The sequence below is a fragment of the Pseudorca crassidens genome, chromosome 1 (genome assembly GCF_039906515.1).
Source record: "Pseudorca crassidens isolate mPseCra1 chromosome 1, mPseCra1.hap1, whole genome shotgun sequence".
Classification (NCBI taxonomy): Eukaryota; Metazoa; Chordata; class Mammalia; order Artiodactyla; family Delphinidae; genus Pseudorca; species Pseudorca crassidens.
This window is the reverse complement of record NC_090296.1, coordinates 19,923,004-19,950,884: the sequence shown is the minus strand read 5'-3', so window position 1 is coordinate 19,950,884 and position 27,881 is coordinate 19,923,004.

The following is a 27,881-nucleotide window of genomic DNA, read 5'->3' as shown; positions in this document are numbered from 1 at the left end:
GATTCTGTTCCGGGCAAAGGCTTATAAAACAATATTGCATTGTTTAATATTTTTCCACATTTTACATTAAAAGCTTGCTTGTCTAGGACTTCCCAGGTGACGCAGTGGTTAAGAATCCACCTGCCAATGCAGGCGACACGGGTTTGAGCCCTGGTCCAGGAAGATCCCACATGCCGTGGAGCAACTAAGCCCGCGAGCCACAGCTACTGAAGCCCACGAGCCTAGAACTCATGCTCTGCAACAAGAGAAGCCACCGCAATGAGAAGCCCGTGCACCGCCACAAAGAGTAGTCCCCACTCGCCACAACTAGAGAAAGCTCGCACGCAGTAACAAAGACCCAATGCAGCCAAAGATAAATAAATAAATAAATTTATTTTTTTAAAAAAGCTTGATTGTCTGGAAAACATTATAAAAGAGAGTCACTGTGGAGTTAATATGAAAGTTGCTGCCCATTTAGTTTTCTTAAAAAGAATATCCACTATTACCTGAAAAGGTCTTTAAAATATGTATCCCTTTTTTGACTAACTGTATAATGCCAAATTTTCTTCATATAACCTCAGCCAAAACAATGTTAAGCCATTAAATACAAAAGGATATATAACAATCCAGTTGTCTTTATTAAAACATACATTAAAAAATTTGCAAAACTGTAAAGAAAAGCTATAAAGCAATTCTCTCTAAATTATTTTTTATTTTGGAAAATATAGTTATTTTTAGAAAAAATATTTTCATTTTTACATCAGTGCTCTTACTTTTGTTTCAAATGAATTATTAAATAAAATTATTTTCTGTTTTGATTTATAATATATATCGGGCTTCCCTGGTGGCGCAGTGGTTGAGAGTCTGCCTGCCGATGCAGAGGACACGGGTTTGTGCCCCGGTCCGGGAAGATCCCACATGCCGCGGAGCGGCTGGGCCCGTGAGCCATGGCCACTGAGCCTGTGGGTCCAGAGTCTGTGCTCTGCAATGGGAGAGGCCACAACAGTGAAAGGCCAGCGTACCACAAAAACATAAGTAAAATAAAATATAATATATATTGATAGATTAGAGCATCATTTTATTTCCTTGGGTATATTTCTTTTTTTTAAAAAAAAAAGAAGGTTGGATTAGACTTTTTTCTCAAAGTGTAGCTTGAAATGATCTGTAATGGATCTTCTTCGAGTGCTTGTTAAAATATAGATATCAAGTCCTGCCCTAGACTCACCAAGTCAGACTATTAAAGAGAGAAGACTTTCCCAGGAAAGACCTTGGGGATTTTTCAGGTTCCATTAAAATTTGAATGTCATCTATAAGTTGACCTGTGTTGCTTTTTTCTTTTTTTTCCTTCTGTGGTGCGCGGGCCTCTCACTGCTGTGACCTCTCCCGTTGCGGAGCACAGGCTCTGGATGCCAGGCCCAGCGGCCATGGCTCGCTCACGGGCCCAGCCGCTCCACGGCATGCAGGATCCTTCTGGACCGGGGCATGAACCCACGTCCCTTGCATCGGCAGGTGGACTCTCAAGCACTGAGCCACCAAGGAAGCCCTGACCTCTGTTGATTTTGCTTCACTCACAGTTCCTGGTGAGTAAACACCAGGATCTCTTAATCCCCAGCTATTTCAAGGGCAAGCTGGATCCCTGTGATTACCCAGGCCCTAAGCCTACCTATGCATGTCTCCTTCTCAGGGTTGGCAGATAAAATAAAGGACGCCCAATTAAATTTGGATTTCAGTAAACACGATTTTCTTTCAGTATAAATATGTTCCACAATATATTTAGGACATATGTTGTTTATCCAAATATTGTGTGAAATATATTTGTCCTATTTTCTGTTTGTGTGTTTTTTTTTGTTAAGTCTGTCAGACCCATCACTTTTCCTACAGTCCACCATTGCTGCCAGGTGGTGATATCTATAAATAAACTAAGTGAGACAATATGGGTAGGTCTTACCTACCGGATTTATTAATTGCATAGACTTAGAGTCAAGGGGGAAATGGCTGAACCCAGAAACTATCTCATGATCACAGATAAGCCTTCGTCCATGATCTCTTATACACCCTTATAAGGCAAACCCCTCTAAACCTTCCCCAGAACTTCGTTCAGAAAGAATCTCCATAAAACTCACATGGCTGTGCTTCCAATGACTGTTTACTTCATTTTAATGTAGTTTTTCTCATTTTTAAAGTCATTAGCACACTAGAAGCAACCTGATTACCAGAGAAACTGGGAGTAGGAAATGTGCAGTTTAATCTCTTGAAGCCTTTATTCCATTAAGTCAAAATTCAACTCTGCCTTTAGCTGCCCTTTCATGTGTGGTTGTAAGAAAGTAAACATTCTTTGGTTCCTCCCTCCTTATTTTGTCTGCCTCTCCAGAAAGTCGGTGTGACCTCTGCTCAGACTGCTACATTTACTAGGCTCTTATTCTATTTCTACTAACCCCATTACCCTCTTCTCTTCTGTGATACAGATTTCCCTCTGAGCAATACTGGCCACACAACAATCTTTTCAACCTCTTCTGATTCCAGTGCCTTCTGATTCTACTTAAAGAATGTTCCCAAATTTCTTTATCAAGAGGAAGGATTCTGTTTTTAAGAGAATTGTCAAGAATAAGATGAAAAATGGATTAATATCAATTTCCCAGCTAGTATTTGATTTTTCTACAGCCCTCAACTTGCTGCTGAGCAACCTGCAAAAATAGTCTTTCATTTTTATTTATTCCTCGGCGATTATAGCGTGGTTTTGTTTTTCTAATATCTGGCATTCTCTTCAAATCACTTTCATTGTTGATTTCCACTTTGGCAATTGCCATGGACAGGTTTTCCAATATAACGTGATATTTGGCCCAGTTTAGGATCCAAATGAGAAACAAGATTCTGACTTCAAAAGCTGAAGTTCCACTAGATGCCAGGTAGGGACATTCTCTTGAATTCCAAAGAGTAAGTGTTCCTTTCTCCATTCAATCCAGCAGCTTAGGTTAGAATTTGAATTCAGGAAATACCTTACTGGAAAACCTAGTAAATAATTTGAGTAGAAGATATGTTTATGATTGGTGAATTTTTTCAGATTTTTTTTTTAGGCAGTTGATTGACTACCTCCACCCAAAAAAAAAATCCCCTGTGATATTTTCAGGTCTCCAGTTTTTTGTTGTTGTTTTTGTTTGTTTGTTTTTAAGTGATAGTTTTAACTAATGGGAAAACAAAATCAAGCTTTCACACTCAACCAGGTTGCAGAAAGAAAAATTAAATGGGCCATTTATATTTGTCTATGTTGTATAAGATGATTCTCTGACTTAGCTATGTTATTTTCTCTAATTTTTTTTGTTTGTTTTTTGTTACTTATTGTCTAGGCATCTGTGACTGCTGTCACTACCCACACTTATTTGATTACCATTTTAGACCTTATAAGAACAGTATTTTTACCAGGTTTATACTTCTCTAGCCCTATTTTTTCCCATATTGTAAAAATAAGATGACAAGTAAATTAAAGGTAATTTTGAAATAAAAAAATAATAATACATTCCCAGCATCACAGCACAAAGTATTTATATTGATTTAGATTTGTTTTTGCCCTTTTTTCAAACAAATATGCATGTAATATTTGCCATAGTTTTCAATAAAATTTAGTTTTTGAAAATTTTTACTTTATTTTAAGTATTACATGAGAATAAAAATGTGAATATGTCTAGCATAATGCCAATCAAATAGGTACTTAAATAGATCTTTGAACCCGTGACCAAGTAAACTTTTTTTTCCATGTTGTAAAGTGCATGATATCTAATCAAGTTGATACTCAAAACTCATGCAAATATTGTCATTGTAGATTTTTTACTTTCCTTTTTCTTTTTCTTTTATTACAGATAATGATGTAATGAATATTAGCATTTTTTTCTTCCTATAAATTTTTGGGACTGGGATTCCTATATCAGAAGATCTGAACACTGAGCTATCCAAAGAGTATACCAATTCCCACTACCATCAAAATAATCACAGCCTATATATTCATCATCAAATTATCAGGTTTGCTTCTTCTTCAACTAAAAACTTATTAAAATAACTTAAAATATTGTTTATTTTTATTAAGTATGTCTTTCTTTTAGATCTTGCATTATTATGGAGGCCAAACTTTTTCCAAAATTCTAGGAGCTATTTATTTGTTATTACTTATTGTCTATGTCTGTCATCGATTTCCATCCTTTTTTTAAAGTTTAAGTTATACACTACAAGAGTTTATGATGGGGGTAAAAAAGGAATACAATTTAGTAGATCCTAGAGAGTGTTGCAGGGCTGAGAGCTCCATTAGAAAGGGTTCAGGGAACTTACAGGGCACCTAGAATGCTGATGGATCCTTGAGTGAATGCAGTGCCACCAGGGATTTTGCCAGAAGAGCAGATGATTAAAAAAAAGAAAAAAAAAAAACAGAAAGTGGATCACAGTAAAGCAAAAATTCCCATACTAAAAGCTTTTCTCTTAGATACATTAGTCCATTCATTTCTTGCTGTCAAAGACTTTTTTTTTTTTTTTTGGAACTTGGATCACTTAAGAAAGCTATCATACTGTCAAACAATTTTTTTCAGACCCTGCCTTATTAAAAGATTTTTGGTCAAAAGCAACGAAAGCTAAACATCTAAAATTTGATGCAGTTGGACAGTAATTTTAGCCTAAGAATGTGATCCATCACCTTGGCTTCAAAAAGGAAAACAAACAAACAAATGAATAGATAAGTATATAATTACATAAATAAATATGCATCTTATGATTTCTTTGTTAGGATGGTGTGGCTGAGGCTTTCTCAGTAAGTAAAAACACAGATGATTTTAGATGTTAATTTCCTTCTAGTGTCTCTTCCCTTTTCCTCCCTCTTTTTTCTTTTTATTACCATCAATTAAAAGACTAAGAAGATAAGGAACCAATATATATGTATAAACTCTATTTCAGGTGATTATCAGAAAATGGTTGATCACTGTTCATGCCAAGATAGAGAGAAAGAGGCTGAAACCTGAATACTTTACAAGGAAATTAAGAAAATGATAGCAGTTTATTATTTTGAACAGAGGAATCTGATGAGCTAAGATATTTCAGGAAATACTATGTTACCACCCCACACATTACTTAATGATTAACATGTGCCTGATTCATGCTCAGATCAATCTGTTTGTGTATTAATCAGCTCATTCTGTATCCCTACACGTGATGCAAAGCAGATTTCTTTTCTTTTGACTTTTAACGAGGCATAACAAGTAAAGTCCAATAACTGGGCTTTCCAATATCTCCTGGTCCATTGAGAAAAAAGTAGCATTAGAAGAAATAAATTTATTTAAGTTGGAATTGGTTACAAAATAGGGTGTAAAACTTTACTTAAAAGCTATTTCTACTTGTAACATTTTCTCTGCATACTGTAATAGAGCTCTAGTGCAATAATGGTTTGCTTACGGGCAAGCAATTAAGCACCTGCAGTCACTCCACAGGATGTAGATTTCACATGAATAGCTATTTTATAAATAAACAAATCGAAGCTCGTATATGTAATGGCAAAGGCAAACACTGCTTGGATTTTAAGTTTTAAATAGACAATTCCACACTGTTTTGAAAATCATTTGTTTTCATATATAATTGGAGTTAACTTAGCATTTTCATTTCCCAAGTGAAGAATTAACAATGTCATTATTATGCTTACAGTCTTCTACAGCAGCTTAACCATAATAGGGCTATCACGAGTAACTGCATTAAATATAAGAAATATGTGAGCAATGCATAGAGTAAACATGAGTGTGTGATTTCTCAGATGTAAGTGGGAGTTTATTTTCGATCATCCACTCCCTCTTCACAGGTTCTGTGGTCTATCCTGGGAGACCAGAATTATTGCCTCAGGGCCTCTCATATGTTCTCTGGATCTTGAGTTGCTCCTTGTTTTAATACATCTTGTGTGGCATATGGAACTCTTTGCAGTTTATTCAAATTCAAAAACAACTGATATAGAAGCACAGCTTTGTCACGTACCATCTCAGTGACCCTACATAAGCTGCATTACCTTTCTAAGCCTGAATTTCTTCATGTGAATAACGAGGATAGAAATAATAATCCCCTCCCGGGTGAGTGAAGATATTTATCAAAACCTACCCAAGAAAACTCTTCTGAATTTCTTAACCCTGATAAAAGAATTCCTCTGAATTACTGTGTTATAATTAAGCCCAGATTTATGAAGGAATAAGATAAATTTTTGTACCATAAACTATAATGCAGTCTCACATTAGAATAAGGTTTGTGGTTGGTTACTGTTGTGCCTTGTTTAATAGAGTAATTTCACATGATATATTTACTATATAGTACAAAAATTTGTATTCATTTCTATACTGAATTCTAGGCCTTTATTCTTGTTTCTGTTAAAATGTAAAATTATTTCTAAAGGAAATCTCGGGTATAGGTTCATATGATTCTGACCTATTGTGAATTTCAGGCATACAACCAAAAGCAGACAAGGGATCTTGCTTCTTCAAGAAGCCCTAGTTTTAGCTTTAAAAATCCAAACTCTATGCTGAAAAATTTTCATGAAACATAGTTCTATCACTTATCTTTTCTCTGATTGCATATATAAGATAATAGTAGATAAAATGAACTGTATTATTCAGAAAACATATAGGCCAATGACTTTAAGAACCGATTTGAGGTTTACCTCCTAAACACAGATTTTTCTGTGCTGTTCCTCACCTAAGGGCTCGCTAGAGCTCACTTTCAGAAAGAATCTGAGCACATCTCCTTCCAATAAATAACAATTACAGTTGATGTTGATAGACCTCTTGTTGTCTTTGCTGCTTCCCCAAGGAATTCAACAAAAGTGGGAAAGATTAATGAGGGAACTTGGAAGCTCATATTATATCACATGCACTCAAAACCTTGCCAAGTTTAAAGTCAAATTAGGAATTGACGTTAAATCTTGAAAAGTTGGTTGTAAAGGATAGGATAGCAAATAAAATTTACAGCAGAATAAAATGTTAAAATCCTAATAAATGTCCAAGGAGAACATATACTCTAAAAGAGTAGACTTATTCCAAGGTTATCTTAGATTTCATAAAAACATTTCTATAAAGTTCCTATATAAAAAATGGGGAAAGAGAAGGATATTTCAACAATTAACAAAAGCAATTTTATTCTGCTCAAATAACTGCAAAATTACCCATAATTTTTTGTCAAGTATAAATTCTGAGATTCTGAGAGTCATTGTAGCAGAAAAGGAATTGTAAAATGTATACAAACAACAAATAACGTAGTGTATCTAACACAGAAGCACCATATCCAAGAAAAGACTTAGCATTTTTCTGCTAGTTCATTTCCTGCCAACTCCCATGACATTTAATGAATCCCAGAATACTCGATCCACGCCTACCTTGCCTACCAGATATTAGCAATGAAATGGTTAAATGGTAACAACATTAGTTAAATGCAGAAAAAGCATATGTTTGATAACATTGCATAGAGAGTTGATATTTCAATTCTATCAATAATTTCAATAAAGTAACATAAGAAAAGTTTATTCATATTGTTAAACCAATTCAGAAAGTTGTTCCAACATCCCTACCCCCCAAATTCTAGAGCAATATATCTCTCTTGTGATAGGTGGAAGCTAGGGTGGGTCATAGATACAGTAACACAAATGTAAAAGTGTGTCCAATTGCCATACTAAAGTAGCTGCCTCTGGCATTTTTCAGAGCACCCTGAAAGGAAGATTGCTATACCCCTGCACTGTGCAGATCTGTTTAAACAGAAATCGCAGTGGCAAGAGTTACAGAAATTGATTTGATGAGAATTGAAAAGTATTTGATCACAGTTGGAACTGTGATCAATTGTTGTATAAATAATTTAAAACCTGCAGGTAGTGATAAATGCCCTGACTCAAGGATGCAGCCTTTCAGCACAGAGGGGCAGAGACAGATTTTAGCATTGTGGTGAAGAGCAGCAAGCTGTAGATGTTTCAGTTGTGCCTGGCTATCAATGAAGAGATGGAAGTTAAAAACAGAATAGCGCTTACCTATGAATATGCGTTATAGAATTTGTTATGGGGGAGGCACCAACCCAAGCTCATTAAAAATATTAACCCTAATGATCCTCATAACATGAGATAGGAACTATGAGATAAGAACTATAATTACCCATGTTTTGCAGATGGTGAAACTGAGGCACAAAGTGTTCAAGCAACTTACTTAAGGACACAGAGCCAGTAAACAATGTGCTCAGGATTGGGAGCCAGGCACTGTCTCCAGAGGTGGTACTGTGCTGTCAACCCCAATGATACATGCTTGGTGAATATTAAATGGGGTTCTTTGCCTCTGTTTCAGCAGTGGCTTCAATAGTAAAAGGAAAAAAAAAAGATATCAGTGCGAGTGCACCACATTCCAATTCAAAATCAATTCCAATTGCCCCAATTCTAAATCAAACAGGGTTTATTGGATTAGGCTCCAGTAAAATGTGACCCATATCCCAGTGACTCAACCACAAAGGATGGTTTCTTGCTCAAGCTATAGGGTTAAATGTTGGCCGGGACTGCCCCTTCAGCTTCTGTACTCTGAGACCAAGGTCAGGGCAAAACCTTTATCTAGGACACTGCCATTTGTCACCTCAGAGAGAAAGAAGGCCCTGGGAAGTTTTGAATCTGTGTTATATGTTCCTGCCTACAAGTGATAGTTGTCACTTCTACTTACAACTTACTGGCCAGAGCTGGTTACACAGCCGTGCCAACCAACAGAGGAGCTAGAGGAACAACCCTGCCTTGTGTGGAAAGTATGGAGGAGACAAAACCATGTGGGAAAGTTGCAGAAGCAGAATATCGTGCAAACAGCAGTAAGTGCCACTACTGACAGTGTAGCTTGAAAGTCCATTTTAAATACTTGACCCCTCACCTACTCAGTGATATGAAAATATCCAAGGACAATGGCCAGGGAAATTCAGTTTGGTGAGTGAAGACCCTTAGACAAAGTCATTGGAGTATCTGGGTATTTTCCTTACCATCTTCCATGGAGAGAGAAAGGAGATTCCCACCCTCCTCACCTCAAATCTAAGGAACCAATTGCAGAGCTTGGTTTGCATCCTCCAGAATTTGAGAAAGCACTGAATTCATGCCTGAGTCACAGCAAAGCAATCTCATAAGTGAGAAGCTAACCACAGCTTTATTCTGCAGGATAGTGGCACTTGTTTCAATTATGGGTCAAGATGAAAGTTCCCTGTGAAACAAAGAGAGAAGAGAGAGAGAGAGATTGAAACAGAGAGAGAAAGATGAGTGGGAGGAGCAAGTGAATCATTCTAGAACCTTCTTCAAGTGCCTTTGCAGAAAAGAGCTGCCTGGAGGGGCAAAAAGGACCCCGTGAGAGCAAGGCTGTGTGAAAATGGTCCGGGAACCAAGACCACCAGGGGGAGCCACATGCAGCCAGGGAGAGTATGAGTTCCACCTGCAGGCTGCCAGCTCCCCAGAAGTGGGAGGAGTTCTGCAGAAACAAGCGAGCACCCCACGCAAAAGGGTTGGCTATAAACTCCACCCAGCCCAGGGAATACCATGCTTACAAAAGTGTCAAGTAAATCCACTGTCCTATGAGAACACAACTAGTGATTTGGGGAGAGGTGTGTGTATGTGGAGGGGGTGAGCCAGCAAGGTGAAAAGCAAGGAAGGTAAGCTGAGCATGCCTGCTTGCCCAACTGCATAGCTTTCTACCTACGCCAGGCCTGAACTGGCGAGAGACGCCATGAGAGGGGAGAAGGTACAGGAAGAAGCGTTAATTCTGAGTGAGGTTCGGGATTGTTTTTGTAACCCTGAGCTAGACATACTAACTACAGAACCGAGGCTGTTTGGTGACTAAAGTAACTGGAAAATGTTTATACTCTGAGAATGAATGGAAAACCTATGGGCCTGCCTGTGATCTCATTCACTACCAGAGGAAGAACTGGCACCACAGGACAAGTTAGCATTGCTTCTTGATGGACTCAGGAACATTCCTCTTTCAACATACCAGCTTCAGAGAATGTCTGTGCTCTAGTCTAAGTTTGATTCTTCTCATGTAATCCTTGGTTGTCTTATACTAAGTAATAGAGCTAAATATCCTGACTCTATGGGCCCCAATTCCAATCTAACACCACAAGATCAATTTTTTCTTTTATCTTTTCCCACTATAGACCATCCTTCTATGGGGACATTTTTCTCACCAGGTTGGGGAGGGGTCTCTCAGAACACTCCTCTGTGAGAACCCAACTCAGAGTCTAGCTGCATGGGCAGGACAAATACTGCTGCTACCCTCCTATTTACACATGGGCAATATTCTTACTCTACTTGGGTTCTTATGATACATATCATGTTGTCCTCGCATGGGGATGCTTTCCTCACCATACATGGGGTTGAACATCCTGGGCTAGGCTGCCACCATCCCCAAGAAGAGACCATTCTCCCCCTCACTGAGCTGTCTGCTCCACTCTGGGCCACGATGGTGCCACTGTAGTCTTATGAGTCTTCCTTGCTGACCAGAACTAATAGCTTTTCAATGAGAATTGTTCAAGAAAAGAAGATAAAGGAAAAGGAGAGAAGATGAAGAGGAATAAGAAGATAGAAAGAGTCCAGTTGAATATTTTTCATTATTTTAATTGGTTCTTTGAAAATTAAAGTCTTATTGAACTCAAGAAAATAACTTTTGGTACACATTTTTAAAAAGCCTATTTGTAATTTCCATAGGTAGGTAGATCAATCATATATAGTCACAACATCTAGGTTTGCTTAGAAATTCAGAGAAAAGTGAACAAACAGTAGGAAAAGTAAATTAATGACAATCAGCCTAATTTTCATAAACTCTTTCATTGTTCGCAGGATATTATAATTCATGGACATGATCGTGTATTTAGTAGTCATTAGATGCCTTAAGGAAAAGTGATATCACTACTTAAATGGACCCAACTAATTCTGTGGCCTTATAAAGAGACACCTCCCCTCTGTGGGGTTTAATTTTAATATTTTTAGACTTGGTGATCTCAAAGACCTTTTCCATCATTAACATTCTTTGATCTAGAAACACCTAAAAAACAATTTATTTTCCTCCTCTAGAATATTATTTTGCAAATACGCATATTATCCAGTATCAATGCATTCCTTGTCTTACTAACTAAAAGATCCATTAAAGAAAGCATTGTGACCTAAAGCACAGGCCACCTTAAAATTCCATGAAAAAGCTTTTAAGCCCTAAATTTTCTATAAATAGTATTTACTTTAACTTTCCATCTTTCATGGAGCCAGACATGCCCTCTGTCTCCTAACTTCTCCATCACCCATGAGAACACTTTTATGAGGTTAGATTTAATGCTTTAATGTAAGGAAATAAGGAAAAAATTCAATTTTTTTTAATCCTGTGATTGTTTTAACGTTTGGGTTTCATTGCGACCTGATACCAGGTTCATCCAAATTGCAGATCGAGTTACATTATTTGTAGTGAGGAGATCATGAATTATTTTAAAGATTTAGCCTCAAAGAGGCATAATTATCAGTGTAGTGGAAATTAGAAGCAAAGGCAAGTCAAATTGCTTTTGAGAGAAAAAATATTTATGGCACAGCTTTTTTTTTAGACTCTTTACTTATTCATTATTTATTTATTTATTTTTGGCTGTGTTGGGTCTTCGTTGCTGCGCACGGTCGGTCTTTCTCTAGTTGCATCGAGCGGAGGCCACTCTTCTTTGCGGTGCACGTGATTTTCATCACGGTGGCTTCTCCTGTTGCAGAGCACGGGCTGTAGGTGCGCTGGCTTCAGTAGTTGTGGCTCACAGTCTCAGTAGTTGTGGCTCACAGACTCTAGAGTGCAGGCTCAGTAGTTGTGATGCACAGACTTAGTTGCTCTGTGGCATGTGGAATCTTCCTGGACCAGGGATCGAACCCGCGTCTCCTGAATTGGCAGGCAGATTCTTAACCACTGTGCACCAGAGAAGTCCCTGGTACAGATTTTTGTAGCAGAAAATATAGGCCTCTTCAGGGTGGAGGACTTTGCTTTAGATTGGGATTTTCCAAGGAATAAACTGTTGTATCTGTGGATAAGCATGAGGGGATATGAAGGAAGGAACAGAGGGTTTACCATTCATAATTGAGCAGCCTCACTCATGGAGTCAATCACAGTGCAACTGGGATACAGATAATCCAACTGGGAAATAATCCAATGGTCCATACAACATTAGCAGGAGGTCAGAAGCTGTTGTTGAATGTCCGTATATACTTAAATAAAGAGCTTCAGGCATCAGACCTGCAGTTCTTTCACTTATAATGACATAATATTTTGTTTTGTTCTTAAAGTATTTGTTTCAGTCTATTTATTCACTAGATTTAAATTTGAATAAATATTTCAGGGACAAAAATATGTCAGCACCTTCCCCATGTGAGCTCTGCAGAATTTGATATGATTTCAGCCTTCACAATCTAACAATCAGCACTGTTTTGTTTCCTGCACTGTAGCTTGGAATTTGGGAAATGTGTGAAAGTAAACAAAATGTAATGGGGGTCAGGCTCTCAAAATAATATCTATATTTATTGGAACAAAATGATGTTTCATATTATAAGGAGGAAAAAAATGTTTTTCCTTCTTCTTTCCTGCTCCAACTCCTCTACTGCTGATGTGAATGCAAAATCTTTGATATATTTAATGGAACAAAAGGCAGCAGGAGCCTGATCTCTGGAGAATTCCAAGGCCAGACTAGATAATTAACTACCCTGAACACTTTAAAAGCATTGTAGTATATTTTATCCAATGATGGTTTTGATGACCCAGAATATCCTTTCTGACCTCTAAGTGGATGCATCGGATTTCTGTAATTCTGTGTGTGTGTATGTGTGTGTGTTTTAAAACCAATGGAGATCTTGTAAATTATAGTATAAAATAAATTATTTTTTAATATTTAAAATGAATAAAATACTGTGACTGCACTCATTGTCAAATATGAATTTACTAAGTTTGGATATCTTTGAGTATTTCTCTACTTCAGAAAAAACAAGAAGCTTTTGAAAGAACAGATACTAAGCCCCAGTCTCAACTTGAAATGATTGTATTATAATCTCTATTTACACTTCCTAGAATTAATACTTCTCTTTCTCTCTCTCTGGATTCTGATGTTGAGCTATAGCTGATTCTACTGTGAATAGAATCACACTTAAACAATTTCCCCGAAAGGAACTCTAAATTATGTTTAAAAACACAAACTTACTTAAGCAGAAAGGAAAACTTACTGCCTCATGCAATGACTCCATGGGAAGTCTGAGGTAAAGCTGGTGCTAAACAATCAGAACAAGAGACATAAACACACTCAGGATTTCACTCTTTCTCTCATTCCTCCTTTTCCTTGTGGTTTGACTTAATTTTCTCCCTTTCCAGGCTTTTTTTTTTTTTTTTTCTTTCATTTTCTCAGATTCTCTGTGGAAGCCCCAAAGCTGAAAGTAACCATACACACCCTTATGGAACTTGATAATCAGCAGGAGAATGATCATAGTTGTGGGACTGGCATCTCTCTGGGGCTGCACACTTGCTGAATTGAGAAACTGGAGAGTTACTTAGGGGTACCACTATGTACCCAGAAGGAGGGTTTTTAGGAGAAGTTGACATGCATCCCTAGGAGTTTGGCATATGAACCAGAGTAGTGACTTCTTGATACTAGAAGACTACAGAAGGCCAGGGGCTGGCTGGTACAGTGTGGGGTAGAATGGAAGAAAGTAAGAATGGTGGTCCTATATTCTTCACTCCCACAGTACAGCATGGGAGAAAAACATGATCCTCCTGTCTTCGAGGAAACAGGCTGGAGCAAAATTTCTGGCACCTCCCCTTTGAGGGCTGCTTGACCTGTGAAGAGAGGCTGTGGGCACAGAAAGAGGAGCAGAAAACTCTCACACATCAAAGACTTATACTGTGCAGAGGCATGAGCACAGCTCACACATGTGCCCCAGGAGAATGCTCCTTAGACAGAAGGTGTTACCAACAAAGAGAAGAAGACAGTGACATCAATTAAAGAAAAAGGCATTTGTCTCTTTCTCCAATCGTTTATCACCTGTCCTACAATTGAAAGGAGTGGGAGAGAAAAGGCTGTGAGTTAAACATGACCTAAGAGCAAAAGGAAGAGCATCACACAGAATACTAACAGTGACTTCCAAACTGGACTTGGGCAGATTTGTTAAACTAAGCAGAAAGTCATGGAGTTATGGAGTCTGCCTAAACTGTTGTAAAAGGGAGAGGAATGAATATTAGACAGACAATAGTTGAAGGCAGTGATTGAAAAATAGATAAGACCCCTTGTTATGTGTATTCCAAGGTGCTGACAGTCCCAGACACTGGCGTTATAAACACATAAATGACCTCCACTCCCACCTCTCAGAAGCCTTGATGCTTAAATCTTTGATGGTCACCAGCAGACATCTCTGCCTATTCTTGTAATTTCAATTAAGAAAGTCCTTGAAATGGATTTTGATTGGCCCACCTTCACTCAACATTCCAATTTACTGCATGACATACCATATGTGGATTAGCAGCTTTCTCTACTGTTACACATTGAGAATTGGGAGAACTCCCTTAAAATGAAGAGATAGCTAATCCTCAAGAAAGAAAGAGCTCTGAGCAGATGAAGCAATAAATAAATGCTCTCACCACGCACTCTGGAAGAGAAGACTATAACTTCTTTAAAGAAGTCATTTCAATACATAGCACTCCTCTGATCAAAAAAGAGAAATCGTTCTTCTGTTTCAGTTCAACCACACTTTTCTCTAGTTTACTTGCAAATCCTTTTTTCCAAGTCCTTTTTCTTGCATTCATGAGGGTATATTTATTGAAACAAATTGAATTATTTTATTAGAATAAAAGATATGTCAAGGAAACCATTTATTTTCTTTTCCCTTAGGACTTTTTTGAATCCATGAAATTGTTCTTATGATTGATATGAATCTCTCTAATTTCTCTGGGGACATCATTTTTCCTAGAATATTTAGTTTCCTATTAAATCTGTAGGACCATGACACAGATTATGCATAATGACAGTGTATATGCATATGCATTTATATGCATATAATTTACATGCGTATGCATATATATTTACACACATACACAAACATACATAGCATCACATCTTTTGCATGAAAAATAAGTAGAGAACAGGAGTGCACATGCACAGAGGAAAGGCCATGTGAGGATTCAGCGAGAAGGCGGCCATCTGCAAGCCAAGGAGAGAGGCCTCAGGCAGAAGCAAACCACTCTCTGTGATCTAGGACTGTGAGAAATTGTGGTTTGAAGAGTAACTTTCTTCAGAAAATTCTGGAGACTTTGCAGCAATGGCTGAAGATATACTCTCCAAATTACCTAATGGAATAGGAACCAAGATGGTGGAGAAGAAGGACATGCTCTCACTCCCTCTTGCGAGAACACCAGAATCACATCTAGCTGCTGGACAATCATCGACAGGAAGACACTGGAACTCACCAAAATAGACACCCCACATCCAAAGACAAAGGAGAAGCCACAATGAGATGGTAGGAGGGGCACAATCACAGTAAAATCCAGTCCCATAACTGCTGGGTGGGTGACACAGATTGGAGAACACTTATACCACAGAAGTCCACCCACTGGAGTGAAGGTTCAGAGCCCCATGTCAGGCTTCCCAACCTGGGTGTCTGGCAATGGGACAAGGAATTCCTAGACAATCAGACTTTGAAGCCTAGTGAGATTTAATTGCAGGACTTTGACAGGACTGGGGGAAACAGAGATTCCACTCTTGGAGGACACACACAAAGTAGTGTGTGCATCGAGACCCAGGGGAAGGAGCAGTGACGCCAGGGGAGACTGAACCAGACCTATCTGCTAGTTTTGGAGGGTCTCCTGCAGAGGCAGGCAGTGGCTGTGGCTCACCGTGGGGACAAGGACACTGGCAGCAGAAGTTCTGGGAAGTACTCCTTGGCATGAGCCCTCCCAGGCACTGTCATTAGCCCCACCAAAGAGCCCAGGTAGGCTCCAGTGTTGGGTTGCCTCAGGCCAAACAACCAACAGGGAGGGAACCCAGCCCCATCCATCAGCAGTCAAGCAGATTAACGTTTTACTGAGCTCTGCCCACCAGAGCAGCAGTCAGCTCTACCCACCACCAGTCCCTCCCATCAGGAAACGTACACAAGCCTCTTAGATAGCCTCATCCACCAGACAGCAGAAGCAAGAAGAACTACAATCCTGCAACCTGTGGGGAAAAAAAAAAAAAAAAAAAAAAAAAAACATTCACAGAAAGATAGACAAGATGAAAAGGCAAAGGTCTATGTACCAGATGAAGGAACAAGATAAAACTCCAGAAAAACAACTAAATGAAGTGGACATAGCAACTTTCCTGAAAAATAATTCAGAATAATGATAGTGAAGATGATCCAGGACCTCGGAAAAAGAATGGAGGCAAAGATTGAGAAAATGCAAGAAATGTTTAAGAAGACCTAGAAGAATTAAAGAAGAAATAAACAGAGGTGAACAATACAATAACTGAAATGAAAACTATGCTAGAAGGAATCAATAGCAGAATAACTGAGGCAGAAGAACAGATAAGTGACCTGGAAGATAGAATGGTGGAATTAACTGCTGCGGAACACACTAAAGAAAAAGGAATGAAAGTAAATGAAGACAGCCTAAGAGATCTCTGGGACAACATTAACTGCAACAACATTCGCATCATAGGGGTCCCAGAAGGAGAAGAGGGAGAGAAAGGACATGAGAAAATATTTGAAGAGATTATAGTCGAAAACTTCCCTAACATGGGAAAGGAAATAGCCAAACAAGTCCAGGAAGTGCAGAGAGTACCATACAGGATAAACCCAAGGAGAAACATGTCGAGACACGTAGTAATCAAATTGGCAAAAATTAAAGACAAAGAAAAATGATTGAAAGCAGCTAGGGAAAAATGACAAATAACATACAAGGGAACTCCCATAAGGTTAACAGCTGATTTCTAAGCAGAAACTCTACAAGCCAGAATGAAGTGGCATGATATACTTAAAACTATGAAAGGGAAGAACCTACAATGAAGATTACTCTACCCGGCAAGGATCTCATTCAGATTCGATGGAGACATCAAAAGCTTTACACACAAGCAAAAGCTCAGAGAATTCAGAACCACCAAACCAGCTCTAAAACAAATGTTAAAGGAACTTCTCTAAGTGGGAAACACAAGAGAAGGAAAAGACCTACAAAAGCAAACCCAAAACAATTAAGAAAATGGTCATAGGAACATATATATCAATAATTACCTTAAACGTGAATGCATTAAATGCTCCAACCAAAAGACACAGCCTTGCTGAATGGATACGAAAACAAGACCCATCTATATGCTGTCTACAAGAGACCCACTTCAGACCTAGGGACACATACAGACGGAAAGTTAGGGGATGGAAAAAGATATTCCATGCAAATGGAAATCAAAAAAAGAAAGCTGGAGTAACAATACTCATATCAGATAAAATAGACTTTAAAATAAATAATTTTACAAGAGACAAGGAAGGACACTACATAATGATCAAGGGATCAATCCAAGAAGAAAATATAACAAGTATAAATACACCCAACATAGAAGCATCCAACATAGGAGCACCTCAATACATAAGGCAACTGCTAACAGCTCTAAAAGAGGAAATCAACAGTAACACAATAGCTGGTTCTTTGAGAAGATAAACAAAATTAATAAACCACTAGCCAGACTCATCAAAAAAAGAGGGAGAGGACTCAAATCAATAAAATTAGAGAAAAAGAAGAAGTTACAACAGACACCACAGAAATACAAAGCATCCTAAGAGACTACTACAGACAACTCTATGCCAATAAAGTGAACAACCTGGAAGAAATGGACAAATTCTTAGAAAGGTATAACCTTCCAAGACTGAACCAGGAAGAAATAGAAAATATGAACAGACCAATCAAAAGTAATGAAATTGAAACTGTGATTAAAAATCTTCCAACAAACAAAAGTCTAGGACCAGATGGCTTCACAGGTGAATTCTATCAAACATTTAGAGAAGAGCTATCACCCAACCTTCTCAAATTCTTCCAAAAAATTTACAGAGGAAGGAACGCTCCCAAACTCATTCTATGAGGCCACCATCACCCGGATACCAAAACCAGACAAAGACACTACAAAAAAGTAAAATGACAGACCAATATCACTGATGAATATAGGTGCAAAAATCCTCAACAAAATACTAGCAAACAGAATCCAACGACACATTAAAAGGATCATACACCATGATTAAGTGGGAGTTATCCCAGGGATGCAAAGATTCTTCAATATACATAAATCAATCAATGTGATAAACCATATTAACAAATTGAAGAATAAAAACCATATGATCATCTCAATAGATGCAGAAAAAGCTTTTGACAAAATTCAACACCAATTTATGAAAAAAACTCTCCAGAAAGTGAGCATAGAGGGAACCTACTTCAAAATAATAAAGGCCATATACAACAAACCCACGGCAAACATCACGCTCAAAGGTGAAAAATTGAAAGCATTTCATCTAAGATCAGGAAAAAGACAAGGATGTTCTCTCTCACCACTATTATTCAACATAGTTTTGGAAGTCCTAGCCACAGCAATCAGAGAAGAAAAATAAATAAAAGGAATATAAATTGGAAAAGAAGAAGTAAAACTGTCACTGTTTGCAGATGACATGATACTATACATAGAGAATCCTAAAGATGCACCAGTAAATGACTAGAGCTAATCAATGAACTTGGTAAAGTTGCAGGATACAAAATTAATGCACAGAAATCTCTTGCATTCCTATACACTAATGATGAAATATCTGAAAGAGAAATTAAGGAAACACTCCCATTTACCAGTGCAACAAAAAGAATCAAATACCTAGGAATAAACCTACCTAGGTAGACAAAAGACCTGTATGCAGAGAACTATAAGACACTAATGAAAGAGATTAAAGATGATACCAACAGATGGAGAAATATCTAATGTTCTTGGATTGGAAGAATCGATACTGTGAAAATGATTATACTACCCAAAGCAATCAACAGATCCAATGCAATCCCTATCAAATTACCAATGGCATTTTTTACGGAACTAGAACAAAAAATCTTAAAATTTGTATGGAAACACCAAAGACCCTGAATAGCCAATGCAGTCTTGAGGTAAAAAAAACGGAGCTGTAGGAATCAGACTGTCTGACTTCAGACTATACCACAAAGCTACAGTAATCAAGACAATATGGTACTGGCACAAAAACAGAAACATAGATCAATGGAAAAAGATAGAAAGTCCAGAGGTAAACCCACGCACCTATGGTCAACTAATCTATGAAAAAGGAGGCAAGGATATACAATGGAGAAAAGACAGTCTCTTCAATAAGTGGTGCTGGGAAAACTGGACAGCTACATGTAAAAGAATGAAATTAGAATACTCCCTAACACCATACACAAAAATAAACTCAAAATGGATTAGAGACCTAAATGTAAGACTGGACACTATAAAACTCTTAGAGGAAAACCTAAGCAGAACACTCTATGACATAAATCACAGCAAGATATTTTTTGATCCATCTCCTAGAGTAATGGAAATAAAAACAAAAATAAACAAATGGGACCTAATGAAACTTCAAAACTTTTGCACAGCAAAGGAAACCATAAACAAGACGAAAAGACAACTTGCAGAATGGGAGAAAATATTTGCAAATGAATCAACGGACAAAGGATTAATCTCCAAAATATATGAACAGCTCATGCAGCTCAATATTAGAAAAACAAACAACCCAGTCCAAAAATGGGCAGAAGACGTAAATAGACTTTTCTCCAAAGAAGACATACAGATGGTCAAGAAGCACAGGAAAAACTGCTCAACATCACTAATTATTAGAGAAATGCAAATCAAAACTACAGTGAGGTATCACATCACACCAGTTAGAATGGACATCATCAGAAAATCTACAAACAACAAATGCTGGAGAGGGTGTGGAGAAAAGGAACCCTCTTGCACTGTTGGTGGAAATGTAAATTGATACAGCCACTATGGAGAACAGTATGGAGGTTCCTTAAAAAATTAAAAATAGAATTACCTTATGACCCAGCAATCCCACTACTGAGCATATACCCAGAGAAAACCATAATTCAAAAAGACATATGCACCCCAGTGTTCATTGCAGCACTATCTACAATAGCCAGATCATGGAAGTAACTTAAATGCCCATCAACAGCTGAATGGATAAAGAAGATGTGGTACATATATACAATGGAATATTACTCAGCCATAAAAAGGAATGAAATTGGGTCATTTGTAGAGACGTGGATGGATCTAGAGACTGTGATACAGAATGAAGTAGGTCCGAAAGAGAAAAACAAATATCGTATATTAACGCATACATATGCAACCTAGAAAAATGGTACAGATGAACCAGTTTGCAGGACAGAAATTGAGACACAGACGTAGAGAACAAACTTATGGACACCAAGGGGGGAAAGCGCTGGGGGTTGGTGGTGGTGGTGTGATGAATTGGGAGATTGGGATTGATATGTATACACTGATGTGTATAAAATTGATGACTAATAAGGACCTGCTGTATAAAAAAAATAAATTAAATTAAATTTAAAAAAAAAGAAAAAGGAAGACAAGTAGAAAAATTTGACTTCAGAGTTACTATAGGTTATAAACACAGTGTTAAGTCTCCAGGTTTTCTGTTTGTTGTTTGCTGTTCAGATAAAGGAGTTTAGTTTTTGGTGATTTCAGAAAGAGAATCACTTAGAAATTTTCTTTAAATTTATTTTATTGAAGTACAGTTGATTTACAATATTGTGTTCACTTCTACTATACAGAAAAGTGATATATATATATATATATATATATATATATATATACATTCTTTTTCATATTATTTTCCATTATGGTTTATCACAGGATATTGAATATAGTTCCCTGTGCTATACAGTAGGACCTTGTTGTTTATCTTTCCTATATATAATAATTTGCATCTGCCAACCCCAAACTCCCAATCCATCCCTGCCTTCCCCCCTTTCCCCTTGGCAACCACAAGTCTGTTCTCTATGTCTGTGAGTCTGTTTCTGTTTCACAGATAAGTTCATTTGTGTCATGTTTTAGATTCCACATACAAGTGATATCATATGGTATTTCTCTTTCTTTTTCTTTGCTTAGAAATTTTTGCTTTCTTCTTTGTATTATTAGTCATCATTTTACTTTAATTTATTCATTAATTTATTATATTATTTCTCAAGTATTGTGTTGAAAAAATTCTTTGATAAGTGGATTCCCTTGTAATTTATTCAAGTCACTCTGAAGTCTGACATTAAGGTCCATGTGAGGATCACCTGAGAACAGTAACTACTTCCTCAATTCCAGTTCCTGTTGCAGTGCTGAACTTGGGAGTGACAGTTGCTATCTATTCTTATTTTAATTCATGCTGGGAGCATCCATTCCTGTTGGGAAGAGTAAAAGCTCCTCTCTCACTGGCAAGCCCTACCTTCATGAAAGCAGCTCTTGAACATTTATCTCTTCATACCACTTCTCTCAGAGTGGCTGGATAGAGAGAATGATTTTCTTAACTGCCACCTTCTCCCAACATATCATTTTCAGGGAACATTTCCACTTTCCTCACTCGCACATCTTTGAACTTATATCATGTACATTGTAATGATTTATGGTCTGCTGAATTTAATCAATGTGAACTCTGCACAGTATATATAGTTTATACTATATATAGTTTGATAGACACTGCCAACATGGATTAAACTCCTAGAATGCAGGAAAGCAGGGATTTCTAAAAATTTCTATCTGTTTTGATACAATTCCTAGCATACTTCCCCACGCAGAGAGGTCCTTGATACATGCTTGGGAATATTCTTGAGCTAAATAATCTAAGTTCCGGTAACCAGAGTCATAGAATGGTGGAACTGGATGTATCTTAGAAATCACACCTCAGCTCTTTCACTTTTCAGGAAAGAAACTAAGGACCATAAATATAAACTTGTTTTTTTTTTTTTTTTTTTTTTTTTTTTTTTTGCGGTACGCGGGTCTCTCACTGCTGTGGCCTCTCCCGTTGCGGAGCACAGGCTCCAGACGCGCAGGCTCAGCGGCCGTGGCTCACATGCCCAGCCACTCCGCGGCATGTGAGATCCTTCCGGACCGGGGCATGAACCCGTCTCCCCTGCATCGGCAGGCAGACTCTCAACCACTGTGCCACCAGGGAAACTCCTTAACTGGCTTTTTTAAAAAAAAAAACTTTGGAAACAACCTGCTGGTAAAGGCGGGATTAAGGCAGAAATATTTTCACTTCCATCCAAAACTCGCTTTTCACCTCACTAAACTATTCTGCCTCTTCATTTTCTAGAGTCCTAGTTAATTTTGAATGTATCCAGTGGAGGAGAAAATGAGGCAATTTGTCTCTTGACTTTGCTAGATTTGTAACATAAACATCTAGATGTTGTGGTTGAATCTGTAAGGTGGATAAAACTTCCAGGGGAGACAACTCAATAAATGTGCATTGAATGAATTATAATGAAAGAATATTTATTTCATTAAACACCCAAATTTATTTTCTTAAATGAACGACTGTCTCTGCAGTGTGTGCTCCAAACAGCCAGTGGACTGGGGGTGCTTTCTCTGTGCTGCTTCTCAGACAATAATCACAACCTAGCACAGGAGAGTGAGGTAATATTTCAATGTCTTCAGAAGTAAGATCACGTGACAGTGATCACGGCAAATTGTGCAGAGGTAAAGATGTCTTCTGGACCTACTGGACCTACACATTTTTGCTTCCAGCCCGTGTCTTCTGTTGCCTCCACCTTCTACTCTTTTATCTCCTTATTCATGGCCTGCTTCCCTTTCCTTTCACTCCACTCCCTTTCCTAATCTAGTCCCCCACCTCAACTATTCCTCATTAGAAACTCGAATCCTTTCTCTTCCCTGTTTTTCTTTCTCAAAACGTTGTTATTTGGCTGATCTATAAATATCTTTAGATTGTAAACTCACTGAAGGCAGGGATTAACACGCTCCCGTTTCTGGTGTCAGTGCAGAGCCTAGTCTCCAATAGGTGCTTAATAACTGCTTTTTAGATTGGTGAATAGTTAATACATCATGAAAATTAAGACATGTTGGTATTTAAGAATAATCCAGGAAGGCCATGCTAATGACTTTGCTCTAAAGCATTAGTTTCTGATAAAAGGGATTTTGAGTTCTCTGTACCACACTAAAGGATAAAACATTTTTTGAGTGTGGAGTAGTTTGGCCATCATTTCTCCAATTGTACCATGTAGGTGGCCTCTCATTTCCCTAATATAGACCTGGTTCCAGTAATAAGGAGCCAGAAATAATATCATTAGTCAGGGTTCCCTGGGTTGGTGCTATACATGATCCACTTCTCAAGGCAATAACTGACATTTTTTTTCTCTCATTTCCTTAACTAGGTGCATGCAAATAACTCCAGAGTCTTTGGGCAGGAGGGGAAGGACCATATAGATCATTTACTCCCAAAGATTCCTACTTGGCTTTTGTAAACCATGAGGCCTATACAACTTCATAGTATTTCAAACCCTGATGATGATGTAAGCTAACAAAATGCCTTTTCTTTTGCCTTAAAAATTTGGAAACTTCATGTAGTAATTCTTCTTATACTAGTACTTTTGTGCTAAACAGACAGTTTTGGCTGGTAGCCATATGGTTTTTTTATTAAAATAAAACTGAAATCTACAACTTATAACTCAATAAATGAATATTTATAGCAATAAAAAATTCCAATTTTGATGCCTATTGGGCAGAAGGTAGGAATAATATATGTGGTTGTTGGTTGTGGGAACTTTTGGAAAACAGATCTAGTTCAGATGCTCAGTTCATTTCTGAGAACAGTGGTATCTGGAGTTATTAAATGACTGGCCTCAGGTGTCAGGGCAGCACTAGGATTTCCACCTCCAGGCCAATAGTCTCTCTCTTTCATGTATCTACTTCTATATGTTCAAGAAATGCAGTGTGAGCTATTTCTCAGACAAACTCAACACTGATGTTCTCTCTATTTGTAAAATATTCCATAGACCTGCAGTTATCTCATATAAGTAGGCCACACTTGTCTGCACCTTGAGGGTTTTAAAACACATCTAAAAATTCCTACGAAGTGTGTTCTTTGTTGCTCTGTGACCCAGTGATGGTATATTACTTTGATACTCTAAGGAGCCTACAGAGACAAATGGCTTAGAGCTTCTTGGGCTCTCCAGTGTGCACTAGACCAGATAAAACATGTTTGTGATACAGGTTAAACCTTAACAAACAGTCTCCCTTCAGGATTATACTCTGCTTTTTCCACTAGAAGGAAAGAGGGGATTTTAGATATAAATGCACATTAAGAGTTGAAAACACTTTGAGTGAACAGGAGCAAAACAGATTTAGTAACATAACAAAACCCAGCCAACAGCAGCTTCAGAGAGGTGCACACTAGATGTTCCAGACTCAGGGAACTACACACATGTCATGCATGATTTTCAAATACAAGGTCATTACACAAGTTACTCTACAATGGGCTGAAACCCTAAAGGTCACTCCACTTCATACTTGGTACATAATACTTTTGGTGATAACTGGAAATGTATTTCTCAATCGATCAAAAGAGATCTCAAAAGGAGCATTACAGTTTGTTGTATAACTCAAATATTCAGTTTATGCATTTCTTCCTCTCTGAACTCCTTCTAAAAACCACTGCCACTTTGAAATTGTTCATATTATTATCATAGTCCCAAGAAATACTGGTTGAATATAGAGAGTCAGAGGCAAGGAGTTGAGCAAAACCCTGCCTCCTACTAAATTAGAAATTATTTTTGTTCGTTGGTTGGATTTCTAGTGCCTGAGCACAGTGTCTGGCCAGGGGCAGGGGCTCAATGAAGTTATCTGACTGAATTGTTTTCTGTAATTTAAAGGCAATTTTGTGTAGTAGAAAAGTTGCTGGAATTAAAATCATTGATTTGTTAAGGGGAGTCTCTGAACCTACCACCCCTACTCCCAACTAAATGCAACTTTGTAGTGAGATTGTCTTTTTAAGGTCGTCGGTCCCTAGAGTGGATGAAAGTAAACCTAATTTCTCATCCAGGTTCATATGCTAAAGTCCAGTATCTCAGAATGTGACTTTATTTGGAAATAGGATTAATCAAGATATAATTAGTTAAGATGAGATCATTAAGATGGGCCCTAATCCCATATGACTTGTGGAGTCATGAAAAGAGGAAATTTAGAGGCAAGCATGTACACAGGAAGAATGCCATTCGAAGCTGAAGGCAGAGATCAGGGTGATGCTTCTATAAGCCCTAAAACAAAATGAAACAAAAAACAAACAAAAAACACCCAAAACTCCAGAGACTAGAGAACAGACATGAAACAGAATTTCCTTCACAGATCTCACAAGGAACCAGTCCTACCTGATGCTGTAATCTTGGGCTTCTGGTCTCCAGACTGCAAGATAATACATTTCTGTTGTTCTGAGCCACCTAGTTTTTGGTACTTTGAAAATTAATACATATGCTGATGCAGGTTCTATGTTTAAAATACAATCATGCAATTGGCATCCCTCTTAAGAACAGCTTACGAACAAGTGAGGTACTTGCACCTGAGTTATCTCAACGTGTATGGGAAGCCCAACCATTGGATGCTTCCTTGATATAAGTCAGTATTTCACTTATTTTATAAACAGAGTTTCCATTGATTATATCCAGAGTTTAGTCTACTAAGATGACATAACTTTCAGGGCAAGATACTCCTTTTTCATATGCCTAGATAAGCTGATGTAAAGTGTCGTCCCTCATGACTGTACAAGGAAAAACCTGTTCTCCTGGGGACCCACTGAATTTAGAATCAAGCTATCAATCTTTTTCTGCCCTCTGCATTCCCCAAATCCTGTGTGGAATAACAGAGCTGTAATTCTCAATTTTTTATTTAGCTAGAAAACCTCCCTTTCTTTTCATATTCTGTCTAGAGAGAGCACAAAAATGGCATAATAGCTTCTATCCTTACACTGCAGCATGCCTCTCTGTGCAGAAATGCTTATCCAGCCTCACTTTTCAAACTAGAAATTCAATACTTAACCTTAACCAGATGAATATACTAAAGTGTTGTGGTTCTACCTATCTTCGCCACAAATAAACTGTATGACTTTGCATAAGTCACTTGAATCTTAAGGGTCTGTTTCCTCAGATGTAAAATATGTAGAAGGATTGGACCAAAATACCTCCAAGTCACTTCCAACTCCAGCTCTTTAAAATGTCTACATGAACAATTTATTTATTCATCCATTCAATGAATGAATATTGACCACCTACTATATGAGCATCATGTTTCTAGCACCTTGCTCTCATGGAGTTTGCATTCCAGTGGAAAAGACATACAGCTGAGACTGAATAACTGGCAAGATGAAGCCAGTGTGAATGAGCCAAGGCTGAGGGGGAAGTGAGTGCAAAGGTCCTAAGTTAGGAAGGAGCTTACTTGTTATAGGAACCAAAAAACAGTCCGCATCTCTATCAACCAAGAAGGACACATGTTAAACTGTGGTTGGAGAATTAGGAGTAGCTGAACTGCATAAGGACCTGCAGGTTTTGCAACAGTTTGAGTTCTACTTCTGAGTCCAATGGCAGGCTCCTAGGGGATTTTAAATTGGAGAACGATATGATCTTATTTATTCCAGTGATCATAGGTAATGCTTCCTTCACCAAGGTAAATAAATTCCCAGACAGATAGTACAGATTTTCTTTTCTTTCTTTCTTTTCTTTTTCTTTTGTTGTCTTAAGTTCTTTCTTTCTCTTTTATTTCCTCTTTCAATTTTTTCCTCCTTTTATTACTCTCTTACTTTATTGAATTCTAAATCTATTTCTCTTCCTCTCTCCCAACCTTTTCTTTTCTTTTTTTTTCTTTGCCTTCACCAAACAACACCTGAGATATATTATGGCAAAGATTATTTTAGCTAAGCAGAAGAAGGCTACAGACCCCACTAGGGGTCACTTCTGACCCATGGATGAGTCCTTGATTCTGCAATTTTGTCTTGGGTTTATAGCCAACTCAGGAGACACTTTTCCTCTTGTCTCCAGCCCAGGAGACACTTTTTCCACCTTTATGATTCCCCTACCCCCACAAGGATCCAGGTCAAAGGCATTGTGGTCCACATCCTCCCTGGACCCAAGACACACCAGGAGCCAAGCAGGCTATCAAAACAGGCCTACCCCAGGTGCTCCCATGTGTTCAGAGTAGATTGGCGCTCTTGAATTGGGAATTTGGCTCACTGACAAAGGTGGCATCATTTCTTAAAGAGGAATGTCACCGGAAAGGCTGTGTATTGTGTGAGGAATGCCTAAGCTGTCTGTCTGCCTCTTGCCGGCAGGCTGCCTGAGGGTCCAGCAGCCAGGCTTCCTGGAGCTTCCTTCAATTGTCTTCCCACACAGAGTTCATTACCCACTTAAAGACACACAGCCCTACCCTCAGCCTTCTGATGAAAGTGAATCTTCCTGCGATTAGTTTCCAACTTGGTTGCTTTTGTACTGACAAGTGTTACTAATTGGAGGACTTTTATTATTTTACAAGGTCAGTTGAGTCATCAAGGACAAGTGGGTCCCTTTGGTACTTCTCCTCTTTTACATCTGTGTATATTAAAAAATGTCCACACACACTGCCTATATGCACGCATCCATCTGTCAAACCTGAAGTGAAAAGGTGAAGCTAAGCTTTATATGCATTTCACTCACAAGTTGACTGCAGATTCCTTGGAAAGAACAAGAAAGTAGCAAGTTTGCTTCTGCTAGATAAATTAATGAATTTAGTAATCTGTAGGATTACTAAATCTGTAAGATTTTCTCTTCTCTTTCTTTTCCCAAGTTAAATTCATATCTTTAGGAAAGCCTTGGCCAAATTATCATTGTCCTAAT